This window comes from Lolium perenne, chromosome 1 (genome assembly GCF_019359855.2).
Source record: "Lolium perenne isolate Kyuss_39 chromosome 1, Kyuss_2.0, whole genome shotgun sequence".
NCBI classification, from domain to species: Eukaryota; Viridiplantae; Streptophyta; class Magnoliopsida; order Poales; family Poaceae; genus Lolium; species Lolium perenne.
In genome coordinates, this window is record NC_067244.2 from 153,349,301 (window position 1) to 153,364,069 (window position 14,769).

The 14,769-nt window shown below is 42.6% G+C and overlaps 1 pseudogene; it reads left to right on the plus strand.

Moving 5' to 3' along the window:
* The first annotated feature begins 2,408 nt into the window (after positions 1–2,408).
* Positions 2,409–11,434, plus strand: LOC127308236 (uncharacterized; annotated as a pseudogene).
* The last annotated feature ends 3,335 nt before the right edge of the window (positions 11,435–14,769 follow it).

The window sequence follows — 14,769 nt, forward strand, 5'->3', positions numbered from 1 at the left end:
TGTTATTCATCATCATATCACCTCTGATCATGTTCCATATGATGTCTCGTGAGTAGTTCGTTTAGTTCTTGAGGACATGGGTGAAGTCTAAATGTTAGTAGTGAATTATGTTGGGTAATATTCAATGGTTTGATATTTAAGTTGTGGTGTTATTCTTCTAGTGGTGTCATGTGAACGTCGACTACATGATACTTCACCTTTATGGGCCTAGGGAAATACATCTTGTATTCGTTTGCTAATTGCGGGGTTGCCGGAGTGACAGAAACCTAAACCCCCGTTGGTATATCGATGCAGGAGGGATAGCAGTATCTCAGAGTTTAAGGCTGTGGTTAGATTTATCTTAATTACTTCCTTGTAGTTACGGATGCTTGCAAGGGGTATAATCACAAGTATGTATTAGTCCTAGGAAGGGCGGTGCATTAGCATAGGTTCACCCACACAACACTTATCAAAACAATGAAGATTAATCAGCTATATGAAGCGAAAGCACTAGACTAAATTCCCGTGTGTCCTCAAGAACGTTTGGTCATTATAAGTAAACAAACTGGCTTGTCCTTTGTGCTAAAAAAGATTGGGCCACTCGCTGCAATTATTTCTCTCGCATTTTACTTACTCGTACTTTATTCATCTGCTATATCAAAACCCCATGAATACTTGTCTGTGAGCATTTACAGTGAATCCTTCATCGAAACTACTTGTCAACACCTTCTGCTCCTCGTTGGGTTCGACACTCTTATTTATCGAAAATACTACGATACACCCCCTATACTTGTGGGTCATCATGATCCTCTATGGACCTAGGAGGAGCTCCAATGTGATGCATATATATGGTTTGTAATCTTATGTGACCGAAATAAAGACCAACTATGCTCCTGTTGTACTACTTTGAGGGATGTAATATTTGCGGATTGATACTTCGCATATGTTATGTCAACGACTGACATACTACAACATGCAGTGGTATGCATGGTCACCACAGCTAGGTATAGCTCGAGATATTCTGATATGTAAAATCGCCTCGACGAAGTTTGTGGATGTTTGGGATCACCTCAAGATCCACCACAAGTGATTGAACAAATTCACAGAAATATGAGCTCGAGGAGAAGAAAGTGAAGATAGATGACTTCAAGCCACACATAATAGCCTCTTTGATGAAGACATGTAGTTCCTGCCAACAACTTGAACCTGGTGTCCTTGCATATAGATTTTACTTCTTGCACTACTTTGATCGCACTTGTAGTTATATCTTCTTTACTTCCTATTGCTTCAGATTTTAGCTCCCAAACACTCCTCTAGTTGACAGAACCTCGATCTTTCAGAAAGCTAACCTATGGCAACAAGATAATGCAAATGCCCCTATTGAGAATGGCAAGTACTTCAGCTCGCACGGTCTTAGCTACTGCTAAGAGAGCTTCTTCCACCTTCATTGTCGCCATTTCCCTTTTGCCTCCAGTTCAGATGTGGGTGACCTATATCCACGTTTGCATTGTCTTTTAGCTTTCTTCAATTTTAGGCCCATGTATTTTTTGCGACGACTCCTCACTGGATCAAGGATCCCACATCTCGATCCATGTCATAATGTAGTTGTTGTCTTGGATGATACGAACCGACATTAGGGAGCAAGTGGTGTTTTGTCCCTGAAAATTGGCGCCCTCGGGTCTGAAGGTATGTCGCTCGGTACTTCGTCCGATTGTAGCGGCGACGACATCAATGGTATTGTCAAGTTTGATTCGGTTGGTGGTTCTCAAGTTACCACTCTTTAGAGCTCACAAAGTTTATCTCACATGGCACGATACAAAATCCATGGTTCGGTGGCCTTTTTTGTAAGGGGCCGTGGCGGAGCTAGGGGAACAACAATGCCATGCCCCCCATGCCATGGTATAACAGTAGAAATATTAGAGCAAAGTGTGTGCTTTAACATATTCTTTAGTGAACAATTAGGGTTCTTGGCCCCCTTAAATAGAGCTTAACAGGTTTGCCCCCTTTAATCTTAAATCATGCCTCCGCCGTTGGTATGGGGTGTGTCTTTGGTTACGGTATGTTTTATCGATTTTAGGTTATCGCCTGTTAGGATGGGTGACTCAAGCGACTCTTCGAAACATATAGAACTAACACAGCTTGAGTGTCTTCTTAATACAACTTTAGTTGGTTTGATGTTTGTTGTTTTTCCCGAAATCATACTCGAAAAAGAAAGTGCATATGATGGCAAATTTGAGGATTTTCGATGTAACTTTTAGGTTTATTAGATCTATTTACAGTATTATTGTTCATGTGTTCCAATCTCTATGGTACTTAATCAATAATTTTTGACCATTTTTTGCTACGGAGTAAATAAAATACACATCCCCTCAAAAAACAGGAAGGAATGGGACGAATACAACATGGGCATTCCGCTTGACTGCTTGAGTTGCGGGCTCGGGCTCCCACGCCACGCAGTCCACAGATTCGTTCGTCCCCCCGCGCCCCGGTGGCCGGCGGTTGCTGCAAATCGCCTCGCCCTCGCCTTCCGCTTGATCCCAAACCCTCCTTCTCCCTCGCGACGCGTCGCCAAATCCAAACGCGCACTCGACTCGATCGTACCCTAGTCCTAGTAGCAGCCCGTGGGCTCGCGACGCGTCGCATCGCGTCGCATGGTACCAACAACGGGCAGCTCCCACTGACCCAGCCAACCCAGCCCAGCCAAGTCACTCCCCCGACACGACACGGCTCTCCGATCGCCGCCGCCGCTGCCGACGCCGACGCCGCTGCGCGGGCGTTCCCTCCAATGTGGCGGCGCGGGGCCCACTCCGACGCCGCCCACCACCTCCCCACCGCCGGCGCGTCCACCTCGGCCGCTGCGGGCGCCGCCGCCGTGCGGAGGCGGCGGCGGCCCGGGCTGTCGTGCCGCCCGAGCCACCTCTTCTTCGCCCTCCTCGTCGCGCTCTTCACGGCCTCCCTGCTCGTCGTCTGGCAGCTGCTCCCCATCGGCGACGGCGACGCCGCGGCGGACGGGGAGGGCGCCCTGGCGACGCCCGCCGCAGGGGGAGGGGCGATGCGCTTCTCCGCCTCGCGCATGGCGCTGCGCGCGTTCGACGGCGGCAGCCGGCTCGAGGCCGCGAGATCCGCGCGCCGCTGGTGGCCCGGCCTCCAGCCCGTCAGACTCGCGCTCGTAAGTGTTACTGTTCCTGTTCCCTCGCTTTCCTTCTCCTTAACCAAAACTTGTTTGATAACTTAGTACGACCTAGCAGCTTCACTGCATTAGCTCGTATGTTTCGGTTCCAGTGAGGAATGCCCATCTCCTAATGACCTCGCCTTGAAGTTACCCCCAAGTGAAATGCCGATTGTTTCAGTCCCTGGTATTGCTGCAGTTATCTAGGAGTATCATTTTTCCTGTACCGATCAGATATTATTATTGGATAGAGGAACAGACATGCTTACCTAGATAGATGCACCTCGTGTTTTGCTTGCGTAGCTGTTTTTTTTATTCGCCAAACCTCAGTAGGTATGGATTGTTTATGTTGCAGCAGCATGCCATGGAGTTGACTTTGGCCTTTGCACTGTTTCAGGTTGTGGGAACTATGAACATAGATGCAGAATCCCTCTTGCTCACTACTTTAGCCAAAAGTCTCGTCGGGCTGGGCTACGAGGTCGAGGTGAGTTGCTTCGCAATGTTGCACAGATTGCTTGTTTGGCGAAGACCACTTCATGATGTTTCTTATTGACTGAGTTGCTATGGAGCAGGTTTTAGCATTCTCCTACGGGAAAGCTCATGACATTTGGAGGACTATTTGTCATGTAAATATCGTGAGATTTGACAAGTTGGAGTCTGTCGATTGGTTAAAGTGAGTACCAAATACTTTGCGTGGAGCATTTCCCATTATTCATATTTTATGTCTTTACACTAACGTTTGGTGCATTTACTTTCTACGCCTGATTTTGTAGGTACAATGCTGTGCTTGTAAGCTCTCTAGAAGGGAAAAGGGTTGTTTCGATGTGAGTCAGTTTTCCTTTTTTTCCTTTTGATACGGTGCGTCAGGTTTTGTTACACATATTTATGGGTGTGTGCTGCTTCTCCGTGTCCAACTAGCTAAAATAGTATACTTGGTATATAACTGTACCAACTAATACCTTTGTACATTTTGTCTATGACCAGCTGGTCTGACGTGGCAGTTCAACAAAATACCAACTAATCTTCTTTAATTGCATCATTTTATATGGTTTAATTGCATCTTTTATGGCTTGGTTTAGTCGGATGTTTTTCTGGTTAGCGCTATCTGGAGTCAATATTGTGTTGGCAGAAGTACAAATATCAGTTAACCTACTTTATCTTAGTCATGATCTCATATCACATAGTACTGTACATGAAATGCTCTGGGAAAATGATAGGCATCATCATTATCTAGCTGTGGAGTTCTGATTAATTATTGAGTTGCACTTAATAGCTGTGTCAAAGTTTGTATTCATGTTAGCACATGATGAAAGTTGCAGTGCAGGTCAGTGACAAAGACAAATCTTCCCAGAATAAAATAATTTTGGTTGTACTAGAAGCATTCCAGTTGCACTGAAAGTTGCTCTCTAATATAGCTGTTTAACTACGTTAATGCCAATAAATGAGTTATTGTTTTGTTTTACTACTATGGATTTTCTCTCCCCTTTGTCACACCATCTGTTTGCTCTTCAACTACGTTTATGTTGTATTCAGTCTTATGCAGGAACCTTTTCAACTTCTACCAGTGGTTTGGCTTATTCATGATGATGTTCTTGGACAGCACCTTAGAAATTATCCGGAGTCGCATCTGTCCATTGCAAATCATATTGAAGATTGGCGAGCTCATTTTAATGCATGCACTTATGTTGTATTTCCAGATAACCACCTCCCTGTATGTGCCGTCTCAACTTTATATTCTAAAATAATTAAATTAAATATGGACATAGCTTATACCTGACTTTACCTATCTGATTTCAGTTGTTATACTCTCCCCTTGATACTGGGAATTTCTTGGTCATTTCTGGTTCCCCGGTTGATATCTGGGCTGCTAAAGGATATGGCACATCACATTCTCAAGAAACTTTAAGGAAGCAGCATGGGATCGGAGAAGAAGATGTTGTTGTTTTGGTTGTTGGGAGCTACCTGTTCTTTGACGAATTGCCATGGGATTATGCAGCAGTCTTGCGTGCATCAGCTCCACACATCATGGAAATAGCAAGGACTAGAAAATTGCGAGTGCAGTTTATCCTTTTCTGTGGAAATGGCACCGACGCCTATAATTCTGCTTTCCAGGTATTGATTATATTCAAGTTTTATCGTATCGTGGGAGGATTGCCCTGTACTTTAGAAAATAGCAATATCTTTTTAGAGGCTTGGACTGCAAAGTTCTACTCCCTCCGTCCATAAAAGGATGTCTCAACTTAGTTAAAATTTAGATGTATCTAGACCCGATTTAGTATATAGATACATCCAAATTTTCAAAAAGTTGAGACATCTTTTTTTGGATAGAGGTAGTATTAAACTAGATAATACTCCGCGTGTTGCTGCGTGAATTTATATTTCAAATTTGCAGACAATAAATTTGGACGGTATGAAAGGCTCTCGATAAAGTACAAATATTTTAAACTGGAAATGAGGTGCATTAAAATACTCAATATATGTATATGATGCAAAAAAATGTCATTACGTTAGATTAACAAATAATTGAAATTATTAGTACACTACAGTAATGGAACATTAGTTAAAAAAATCAAAGGAATAATTCTAACTTTTGATATGGATAGCTTATCCGAGTATGCAAGTTTTCTAAAATCAGATAAGGCTCAACAATGCCGTGCCTTGTAGCTCTCACATAAAAATGAGAAGTGATTGTATCAGATTAGGAATTGTACCACAAAATCATTGATTTATGGAAACAACCCCTTTTTTCGATGTACGGAGAAAACCTTTTGAAATGTCAGAATCAAGTAAGTGCATTCTGGACATAAATAGGGTCTGCTTCCGTTCTCCCAAAAGCTCAAGGTCAACAAAAGATGACTACTAATATCATGTACAGCCGGATGGAGATCTTCACCATCAGAAATTTGTGCTTGCAAATTGCTACCAAGAAAGGAATGTGCCGACGGCACATCATAGTGGTTACTGCACAATCTGAACATCGACAGAGATGACACCAGGGCGAAGGTCATATCCAGTAATAGTATTACCGTATGATACTAAACCAAAATAATTGGGCAGCACTTAAGAAAAAGGTGAATAATGGGAAAGTAACATGGCATGCTTGGAAATGTAATCAGAAAAAAAAGAATTTGGAGTAACAAACCTGTAAAAAAAATCTAGAACTGAAATTCAGTAGTTACAGAACTGAAAATGTTCAATGGCCTAAATTCAGTGACGAGTAACAAACGTGTAAAAAAATCTAGAACTGAAATTCAATATATTCCTATCACTTGGCATGCTGCTCCTCATCAAGTTCAATCTGAAGCAAAGGTCAGCTATTCATTAGAATAATACCCAACTGCGGCAAAGAGGAATGCTGATGGTTTTCATTCATTGGCCTACTAGGCTTTGAAGCAGCCACCACATGTGGACATGATGAAAGATGAAGCAGCCCCAACCAAAACACGGGACATATTTAGAAGGATTGGCAGACTCATCTTGCTGATATAGCAGTCAGTGGAAGCGGCAGCTACCTCACTCAGATGAGTGCGGATGATACTGGAGGAAGAGATCAATGGTATCCATGGTGGTCCATGGCTAGAAATAGGAAATTTGTAGACTGAATGATGTGACTGAGTGGGACTTATAGAGAGGGGAAGAGCAATGTTGCCCGGATACCGTGATACAGATACAGATACCGCATCAAACCTGCTCCATGAGATTTGCCCGGATACGGCGATACGCTGATACGTCGATACAGATATGGATACGGATACTGCAATACTTATAGAGAACTCTGAGGACGGCGGAGGGATCTGCTCGCTGGCGACTGGTCCGGCGGCGCAGCAGCACATGTGGCCAGCGATTTGATGCGGCGTGCGGCGCCCAGGCGAAACGTCACGGTGAGAAAGTGTGTTGTGTTGTGTCCCTTCATCTGTATAGATACAACAGGATTAGGGTATTTTCGTATCCCTCCCGTATCATGGCCGTATCCCACAGGTATCTGATTTATTTTCTTAAAAAAAACGAAAAATCGCCTGATATGTGCTGATACGTATCCGTGTATCCGGCCGTGTCCGACCCCCGATACGTGACCTTTCGGCAGTATCCGTGCAACGTAGGGAAGAGATTGCTGTTAAGCACCCCAACAGGAAGATGAACAATCGTTTAGCATTAAAGGCACACACAACGTTAGCTGCGTTACAGAAGCACAAAGGTCAACATGTTTGATTTCCCATCATGGCTAGGATCGTTGCAGACTGGTCAAGCTAGTAGATCTAATGGGTATAATAATTTAGGCGACATGGATAGGCTGCATGGTTTGGAAAATCAGTTAGTGGGCAATGAACTACTTAGTCATATAGGATTCCTTAACCGAAGTTGCTAGATGACTAGTGCATGGCATTTCGTATGTGATGTGCATTTTATTTGCACAAACATTTACAATCGCTATTGTGAAGTGAATGCATCACATGGTGGGAGACTACTGGTTGTCCCTTGTTGGATTCTCTGTGGCTCCCCCTAACTATCTTCTTTTTTCTTTGTACAGGGATTTGCATCTCATACGGGATTTCCTGATGATTCTGTAAAGCATTTCCCCATGACACATGATATTAGAGACCTGCTAATGTTTGTTGACATTGTTCTCTACGGCTCTTTAAGACAGGAACCTAGTTTCCCCCCTTTGTTATTGCGGTCCATGTCGTCAGAGATTCCAGTCATTGTGCCCAATCTAACTGTTATAACAAAATATGTATGCCACTTCATCTTCCATAATATGTTCTTTGTTTTGCCAGTGTTGAGAGATGCTTTTGTCAACGAATATGTTATTTTCAGGTCACTGATGGTATTCATGGCTTTCTTTTTAATTCCGATGATCCAAGCACAGCGGCTTCAGCTTTCATGAGGATTTTAGGGGAAAAAAGGCTTTTGGATACTGCTTATTCTGTTGCTTTGGAGGGGAAGTTACTATCAAAGAACATGTTAGCATATGAGTGTATCATTGCTCATGTTAAGCTTCTTGAAACCGTGTTGCACTATCCTTCAGATGCAAATTTGCCACTTTCTTTCTCTAAAGTTAAAGAGAGAACGTGGTTATGGGATCATTTTGAGTCGAAAGCTGCACTAGGAAATAGTTCTTCAGAAGATGAAAGACATAGCCACACAAGGATTGTTGGTATTCTCTTGGAGGAATCCTCTCAAAGTAATCAGACAACCTATTCTGATAGCAATGATACTTCCTCATATGACTACCCTAGCCTTTCTGATTGGAATGATCTAAGTGAAGTTGAAGTATCTGAAGACATCGAGACGAGAGAAATGGAGGAGGCAAGTTTTTCTTTTTTTTGCTTGTTTTGAATTCCTCTTCTCCAAAAGTACTAAAATTTACTATTCTGGACAAAATTAAATATATTTTTGTGATATGTAGATTGATGAAAGGGTGGAAAGACCTCTGTTAACATGGGATGAGGTGTACAGAAATGCCCGGAAATCGGAAAGGCTAAAGCCTGAAGGAAATGAACGTGATGAAGGTGAACTGGAAAGAACTGGACAACCAGTCTGTATATATGAGATTTACCATGGAGAAGGGGCATGGCCATTTTTACACCATGGTTCTTTATATCGTGGCATTACTCTTGTAAGTCTGGGTAAATTTTAAAGAAACTAAATTTAGAGCTCAATGCCATTGCTAGCTCTCTAGCAATTATTTGAAGTGGAGTATGCTGCACAACAGAAATGCTTTGCTGCATTATTCTTTTACCTGTTGATGTTGCTACTGAAGTTGCGTTCACTGCTTCTGATTATTTTTGCATATGTTTTGCATCAGTCAAAAGGAGGCAGGAGACCCAGATCAGATGATGTTGATGCTGTTATGCGGCTTTCGATTCTGGACAATCCGTACTATCGTGATCTTCTCTGTGAATTTGGTGCTATGTTTGCAATTGCAAACAGAATTGATACTGTACATAAGTTACCGTGGATAGGTTTCCAGTCATGGCGGGCTGCGGGAAGAAAGGTACAAATATGAGCTTCATGTTGACTCCTTGGTCCTATGCCACTTTTGGCCATATCGGTTTCGGGAACTAGTTTATAAACCTGTATTCTTTCAGAAAGAATAGTTCATATTCAGCAATCATCTATTTTAACCATGGAAGTTTTATTATACTCCTGTGTTATGTTCAGTATAAGCTGTTAGAGAAAATTTCTGGACCTTGAAACATACAGCTCAAATTTAAATATGTTGGTATTTCAGGTTTACTAGATGAACAATATCTATTCAGACGGCCTGCTCCACTTAAGTTATTAGTAAACCTTTCTTGCAAGTCATTCACGCAGCAATGGCATTACAAAATGATATATTTAGAGTACTAATAATTTTTGTTACTCATAATGGTGCATCCTCTGAATTTTCTTAAGATGTATTTAAAAAGTACCTTTTTCCTATATTGTCTTAAGCGGCATAAATATCAAATGGAGGGGTCTGTTGAGGAGTATGAGAATTATGTTTTTAATGTTCTTCTCTCACCAGGTTTCCTTGTCTGAAAGTGCTGAAGTAATCTTAGAGAAAACTATGGCTGGAGAAAATCATGAGGATGTTATATACTACTGGGTGCCAATCGACACAGACCAAACATCCAACTTTTGGTCAACATGTGATTGCCTAAATGCTGGTCACTGCAGGTGCCTTGAATGCTTAACATGTTACCGTCTATGTTTTAGTAATCTTCCTTTGAGTTTGGCCAGTAGGGCGAGGAACCACTTCCCAAATCATTTTATCCTGCATGGCTTAGTATTACGTTTTCCTTTTCTTTAAACTTGATCTGAAGGGAGTTATGCTGCTAGTTCTCTACCTTTTGAATCATTGTTTGATGATGGAGTTGGTACGCTGTATTATGCAAGAGATTTCTACACTGCTCTATTCCAATCGGCATGATTAGGCTTTATCTTCAACATTTTTATTTCATTTTTTGGCAGAACTCTTTTTGAGGATGCATTTAGGATCATGTATGGGCTACCAGAGGGCATTGCAGCCCTGCCACCAATGCCCAATGATGGTGACTATTGGTCTACTCTTCATAGCTGGGTGATGCCCACCCCATCATTTTTGAAGTTCATCATGTTCTCAAGGTAACATGTCACATTTTTTGTGAGGTATTTCGCTTATCTTTATGTGCTCATTATTTTGATATGAGTTGTGTTTTGTAGGATGTTTGTTGATTCACTTCATAGCTTGAATGGAAACAATACTGAACCAGCTAACTGCTTGCTTGGCGCATCACAACCTGAGGTAACCATTTCCCCCCTATAAAGTTATCCTTAGAATTCAATGCAGATGTCATCTCAACTCAGCCATCATCCTTACCAGAAAAGGCACTGCTACTGTCGAATTCTGGAAATCCTTGTAAATATCTGGGCTTATCATAGTGGGAGGAAAATGGTCTACCTTAACCCCGTCACTGGGGATGTCAGAGAGCAGCATCCACGCGAGGAAAGAAACGAGATGTGGGTGAAGTTCTTCAATTTCACCCTCCTGAAGAGCATGGATGAGGATCTAGCAGAGGAAGCGGATGACGGCATGCACCCCGGGAATGACCAGTGGCTGTGGCCGTTAACTGGTCAAGTGTTCTGGTCCGGTATCGCCGATCGTGAAAGGGAAGAGAAATATATAAAGAAACTGGACAAGAAGCTCAAGAACAAGGTCAAGTTGCTGGAGAGGCAGAAGTCAGGTTACAAACAGAAGCCATTGGGGCAATAACAATAGTGAAACCGGGACAACCGAAAGAATTGTCGGTACCACGCTCGGCTGCAAGATCCTGCCTATCAAATGCGGATAACCCTGGTTTGTCTTGTGGCAGTCTTACAAGAAGCAAACCCGCTGCGGAAGAGGCAAAGCGCGAAGGCCCCATGGTTGTGAATACACATTCATTTCTCCACCCCCTCGTTCTCCCTCTCCAAAGGAGCTTTTTTAAGCTGGAGGACACGGGCTGGACACGAAATCGCTGATTCGTTTTTTCTTCCTGCTCATACAAATAGGTTACAGTTTGTGTTACATAGTTCCACAGATTCACATTCTTTATTTTCATCTTCCCCGCTCTGCTATGGAACTGATAGTAGCTGCATACATTGGTAGCAGAATTTTGGTAGGACTTATAACTAGTGATCGCCGCTGTACATGTAAATTTCCAGTAGGGAGCCACGCACGCAGTATAGCAATAATTAAATCAAGTTAAATCATGACCATCTCTATTTATCGATGGAAAGTTTGTTGTGAGAGCCTATGAGTTTTACCATTACTAGTTGAATGGCTGTACGGCCCATCAGTTTTTTCCCTCACCAATCCACAAATAATGGGGTTCACATGTATATATGTATACATGCCAGCCCTTCATAATTTGTGGATCCTAGGGCTTGTTTGGTACTAGAGTTTTAGTGGTGATTAGCCGGGATAATCCGCTCCAAACTTCAAATCTCCACTTATCCCCAATACATGTTTGGTGCTAGAGTATGAGCTAGTTTAATCCCCACTTATCCCCAAATTTTAGTGTAATTTTTTCAATCCCCAATACTCCACCCCTAACTAGTGGATTGGAGATGGGGTTTTGTGGGGATTGGGTGACATCAGAGATTCACCCAATACTCTAGAGTATTATCCCCATTAATCCACACTAAAACACTAGTACCAAACAAGGCCTAAAGGGAATCATGACTGAATTGTTTTTATTTTCGGGGAGACTTCATAGGGTTTCTAGTGGAAGGCGTCACGAGAGGCGATTTCTGATCTCTTCGGATGATCTCTCTTGCTACGTGATGATTTGACTACTCTCCGGATGATCTCTCTTGCTCTTGCTGCACTCGGGGTGACTATGGGGCGCCCACCCTTGGTGCACGGGTGAGAGGGTAGATGAAGACAATTGGATCTAGCGGTGGACATGGCGACAGATGGTGCATGTGTGGAGGAACAGATGGAAAGGTTGAAGCTGACCGAGGCTGGGAGAACCAAGGTGGTCGTTGAAGAAGAGTATACGAGCTCAATTAAGAGGAAAAGACCTAAGGGCTCTGGCGTTTGTCAGGGCGACTAGGGTTTCCTGCCTCCATCTCCTATACGGGGTTTGCATCCGATCTGGATCGTAGGTCCCTCACCTTGACGGGGGTAAAGTGATCTCTCTTGTTCGGGGCAAAGGAAATCGCTTCTCTCTTCATGGTGCCTCGCTAGGGTTTTGGCAGAACGATCAGATGGTGGGGTCATCGGCGAACTCGGGCAATTGGCCTGGGGGATCGAGGACAAAGAAGGCATAAGCAATTGATGATCTTATACAACGTTTAGGCATTGAGGAGGAGGATTTTGATGACCTTGTTTAGACATTAAACGAAACAAGAACTAGATAGAAAAACTTATTGAACATGGGTTGCCTCCCATGGAGCACTTCTAGTTAAGATCAATTAGCTTGACCAAGATGGTGATCACTTAGGTGCTGGAAGTGGAAGACCCACTCCAAAGTAATTAACTTTCAAAGTAATGATCCCATCATCATGTTTGTCCTTCTTCTTTCTTGGGAAGTGTGTTACAAATGGGCATTTGGATGGTAGTCCAATTCTCACATTCCCTTCATGTAAATTGATTAAAGCTTTAATAGTTCTAAGAAATGGCATTCCTAAAATTATAGGAGCTATAGGATCTTCAGGCATGCCCACAATAACAAGATCTCAAATATGATCTCTCTTGCTACGTGACGATTTGACTACTCTCCGAATGATCTCTCTTCTTACGTGACGATTTGACTACTGTCCGGATGATCTCTCTTGCTCTTGTTGCACTCGGGGTGACTATGGGGCGCCCACCCTTGGTGCACGAGTGAGAGGGTAGGTTGAGACCATCGGATCTAGCGGTGGACATGGCGACATATGGTGCATGTGTGGAGGAACAAATGGAAAGGCTGAACCTGGCCGAGGCTGAGAGAACCAAGGTGGTCATTGAAGAAGAGTATACAAGCTCAATTAAGAGGAAAAGACCCAGGGCTTTGGCGTTTGTCAGGGCGACTAGGGTTTCCTGCCTCTGTCTTCGATACGGGGTTTGCATCAGATCCGGATCTTAGGTCCCTCACCTTGGCGGAGGTAAAGTGATCTCTCTTGTTCGGGGTACAGGAAATCGCTTCTCTCTTCGTGGCGCATCGCTAGGGTTTTGGCAGAACGATCATATGGTGGGGTCATCGGCGAACTCGGGAAATTGGCATGAGGGATCGAGGACAAAGAAGGCGGAAGCAATTGATGATCTTATACAACGTTTAGGCATTGAGGAGGAGGATTTTGATGACCTTGTTTAGACATTAAACGAAACAAGAACTAGATAGAAAAACTTATTGAACATGGGTTGCCTCACATGGAGCACTTCTAGTTAAGGTCAATTAGCTTGACCAAGATGGTGATCACTTAGGTGCTGGAAGTGGAAGACGCACTCCAAAGTAATTAACTTTCAAAATAATGATCCCATCATGTTTGGCCTTCTTTTTTTTAGGGAAGTGTATTACAAATGGGTCTTTGGATGGTAGTCCAATTCTCACATTCCCTTCATGTAAATTGATTAAAGCTTTAATCGTTCTATGAAATGGCCTTCGTAAAATTATAGGAGCTATAGGATCTTCAGGCATGCCCACAATAACAAGATCATAAGAGTAGGACATTCTTTAATCTCTAGTACAATGTTATCTTTTTTATGCCTACAACTTGTCTATAGGTTGAATCAGCTAAATGAAGTCTTAGCTTAGTAGTTTTAAATGGCTCCATTCCTAACTTATTAAATAAGTTTTTTGAAATTGTGGAGACGCGTGCACCAAGATCACAAAGTGCAGCCACCTCATTTGTTCCAAAATGAATCTTAATAGTGGGCTCAAATATATCATCAAGCTTAGCTGGAAGTTTTTAGCTTCTTATATTGTTGTTCTATGTCATGAACTTTGCATGCTACTTCATGAATGAATTGACGGTATCTTACAACATTACCTTCATCGATTCCGGGATGTCTTACCGTGACCATCTTTATGAGATCTTCTACGGAGTACTCTGGTGTTGGAGCATTGCTATAGTCCAGTTCTTCAAGTGCTTCTCCTTCGCTTTCAATCCTCATCATGTTGAGGTCTTCAACGGGGTTTGGTTATGGCTTACCTGCAAATCTTGCAAGTATTATAGTTTGGCTTTCAGCTATCTTCCCCAGTTGTGTCTCAACGGTCTTCGTCCTTTCCTATAGAACTTGAACATCGTTCTTAAGAGAAACAATTTGATTAGATAAATTCCCTAACATAGTGCTATGATTTTCGGTGAGCTTTGTAAGGGTACTATTTTGTTCAGCTTGAGCATGCATAAAAAATTTGAGAGTATTTTCAATTGAAGTATTACCAGTGCTTGCTCTACTACCATTGGTGTAGTTATTATTTGGAACTCCTGCATTGTTGTTATATTGTTTAGGAAAATTAGAGCTATAGTTTTGACTCTTCCATTCATTATTACAAGGATTTCTTGCTATGAAGTCTACTTCCTCAACATTAGAGTTGGTGATGGCATTAAGTTGGGTACTTTCCTTACCCCTAAGAATATTTATAAGCTCATCTACCTTTGAAGTATGCCCTTCATTGTTACCTTCGTTGATT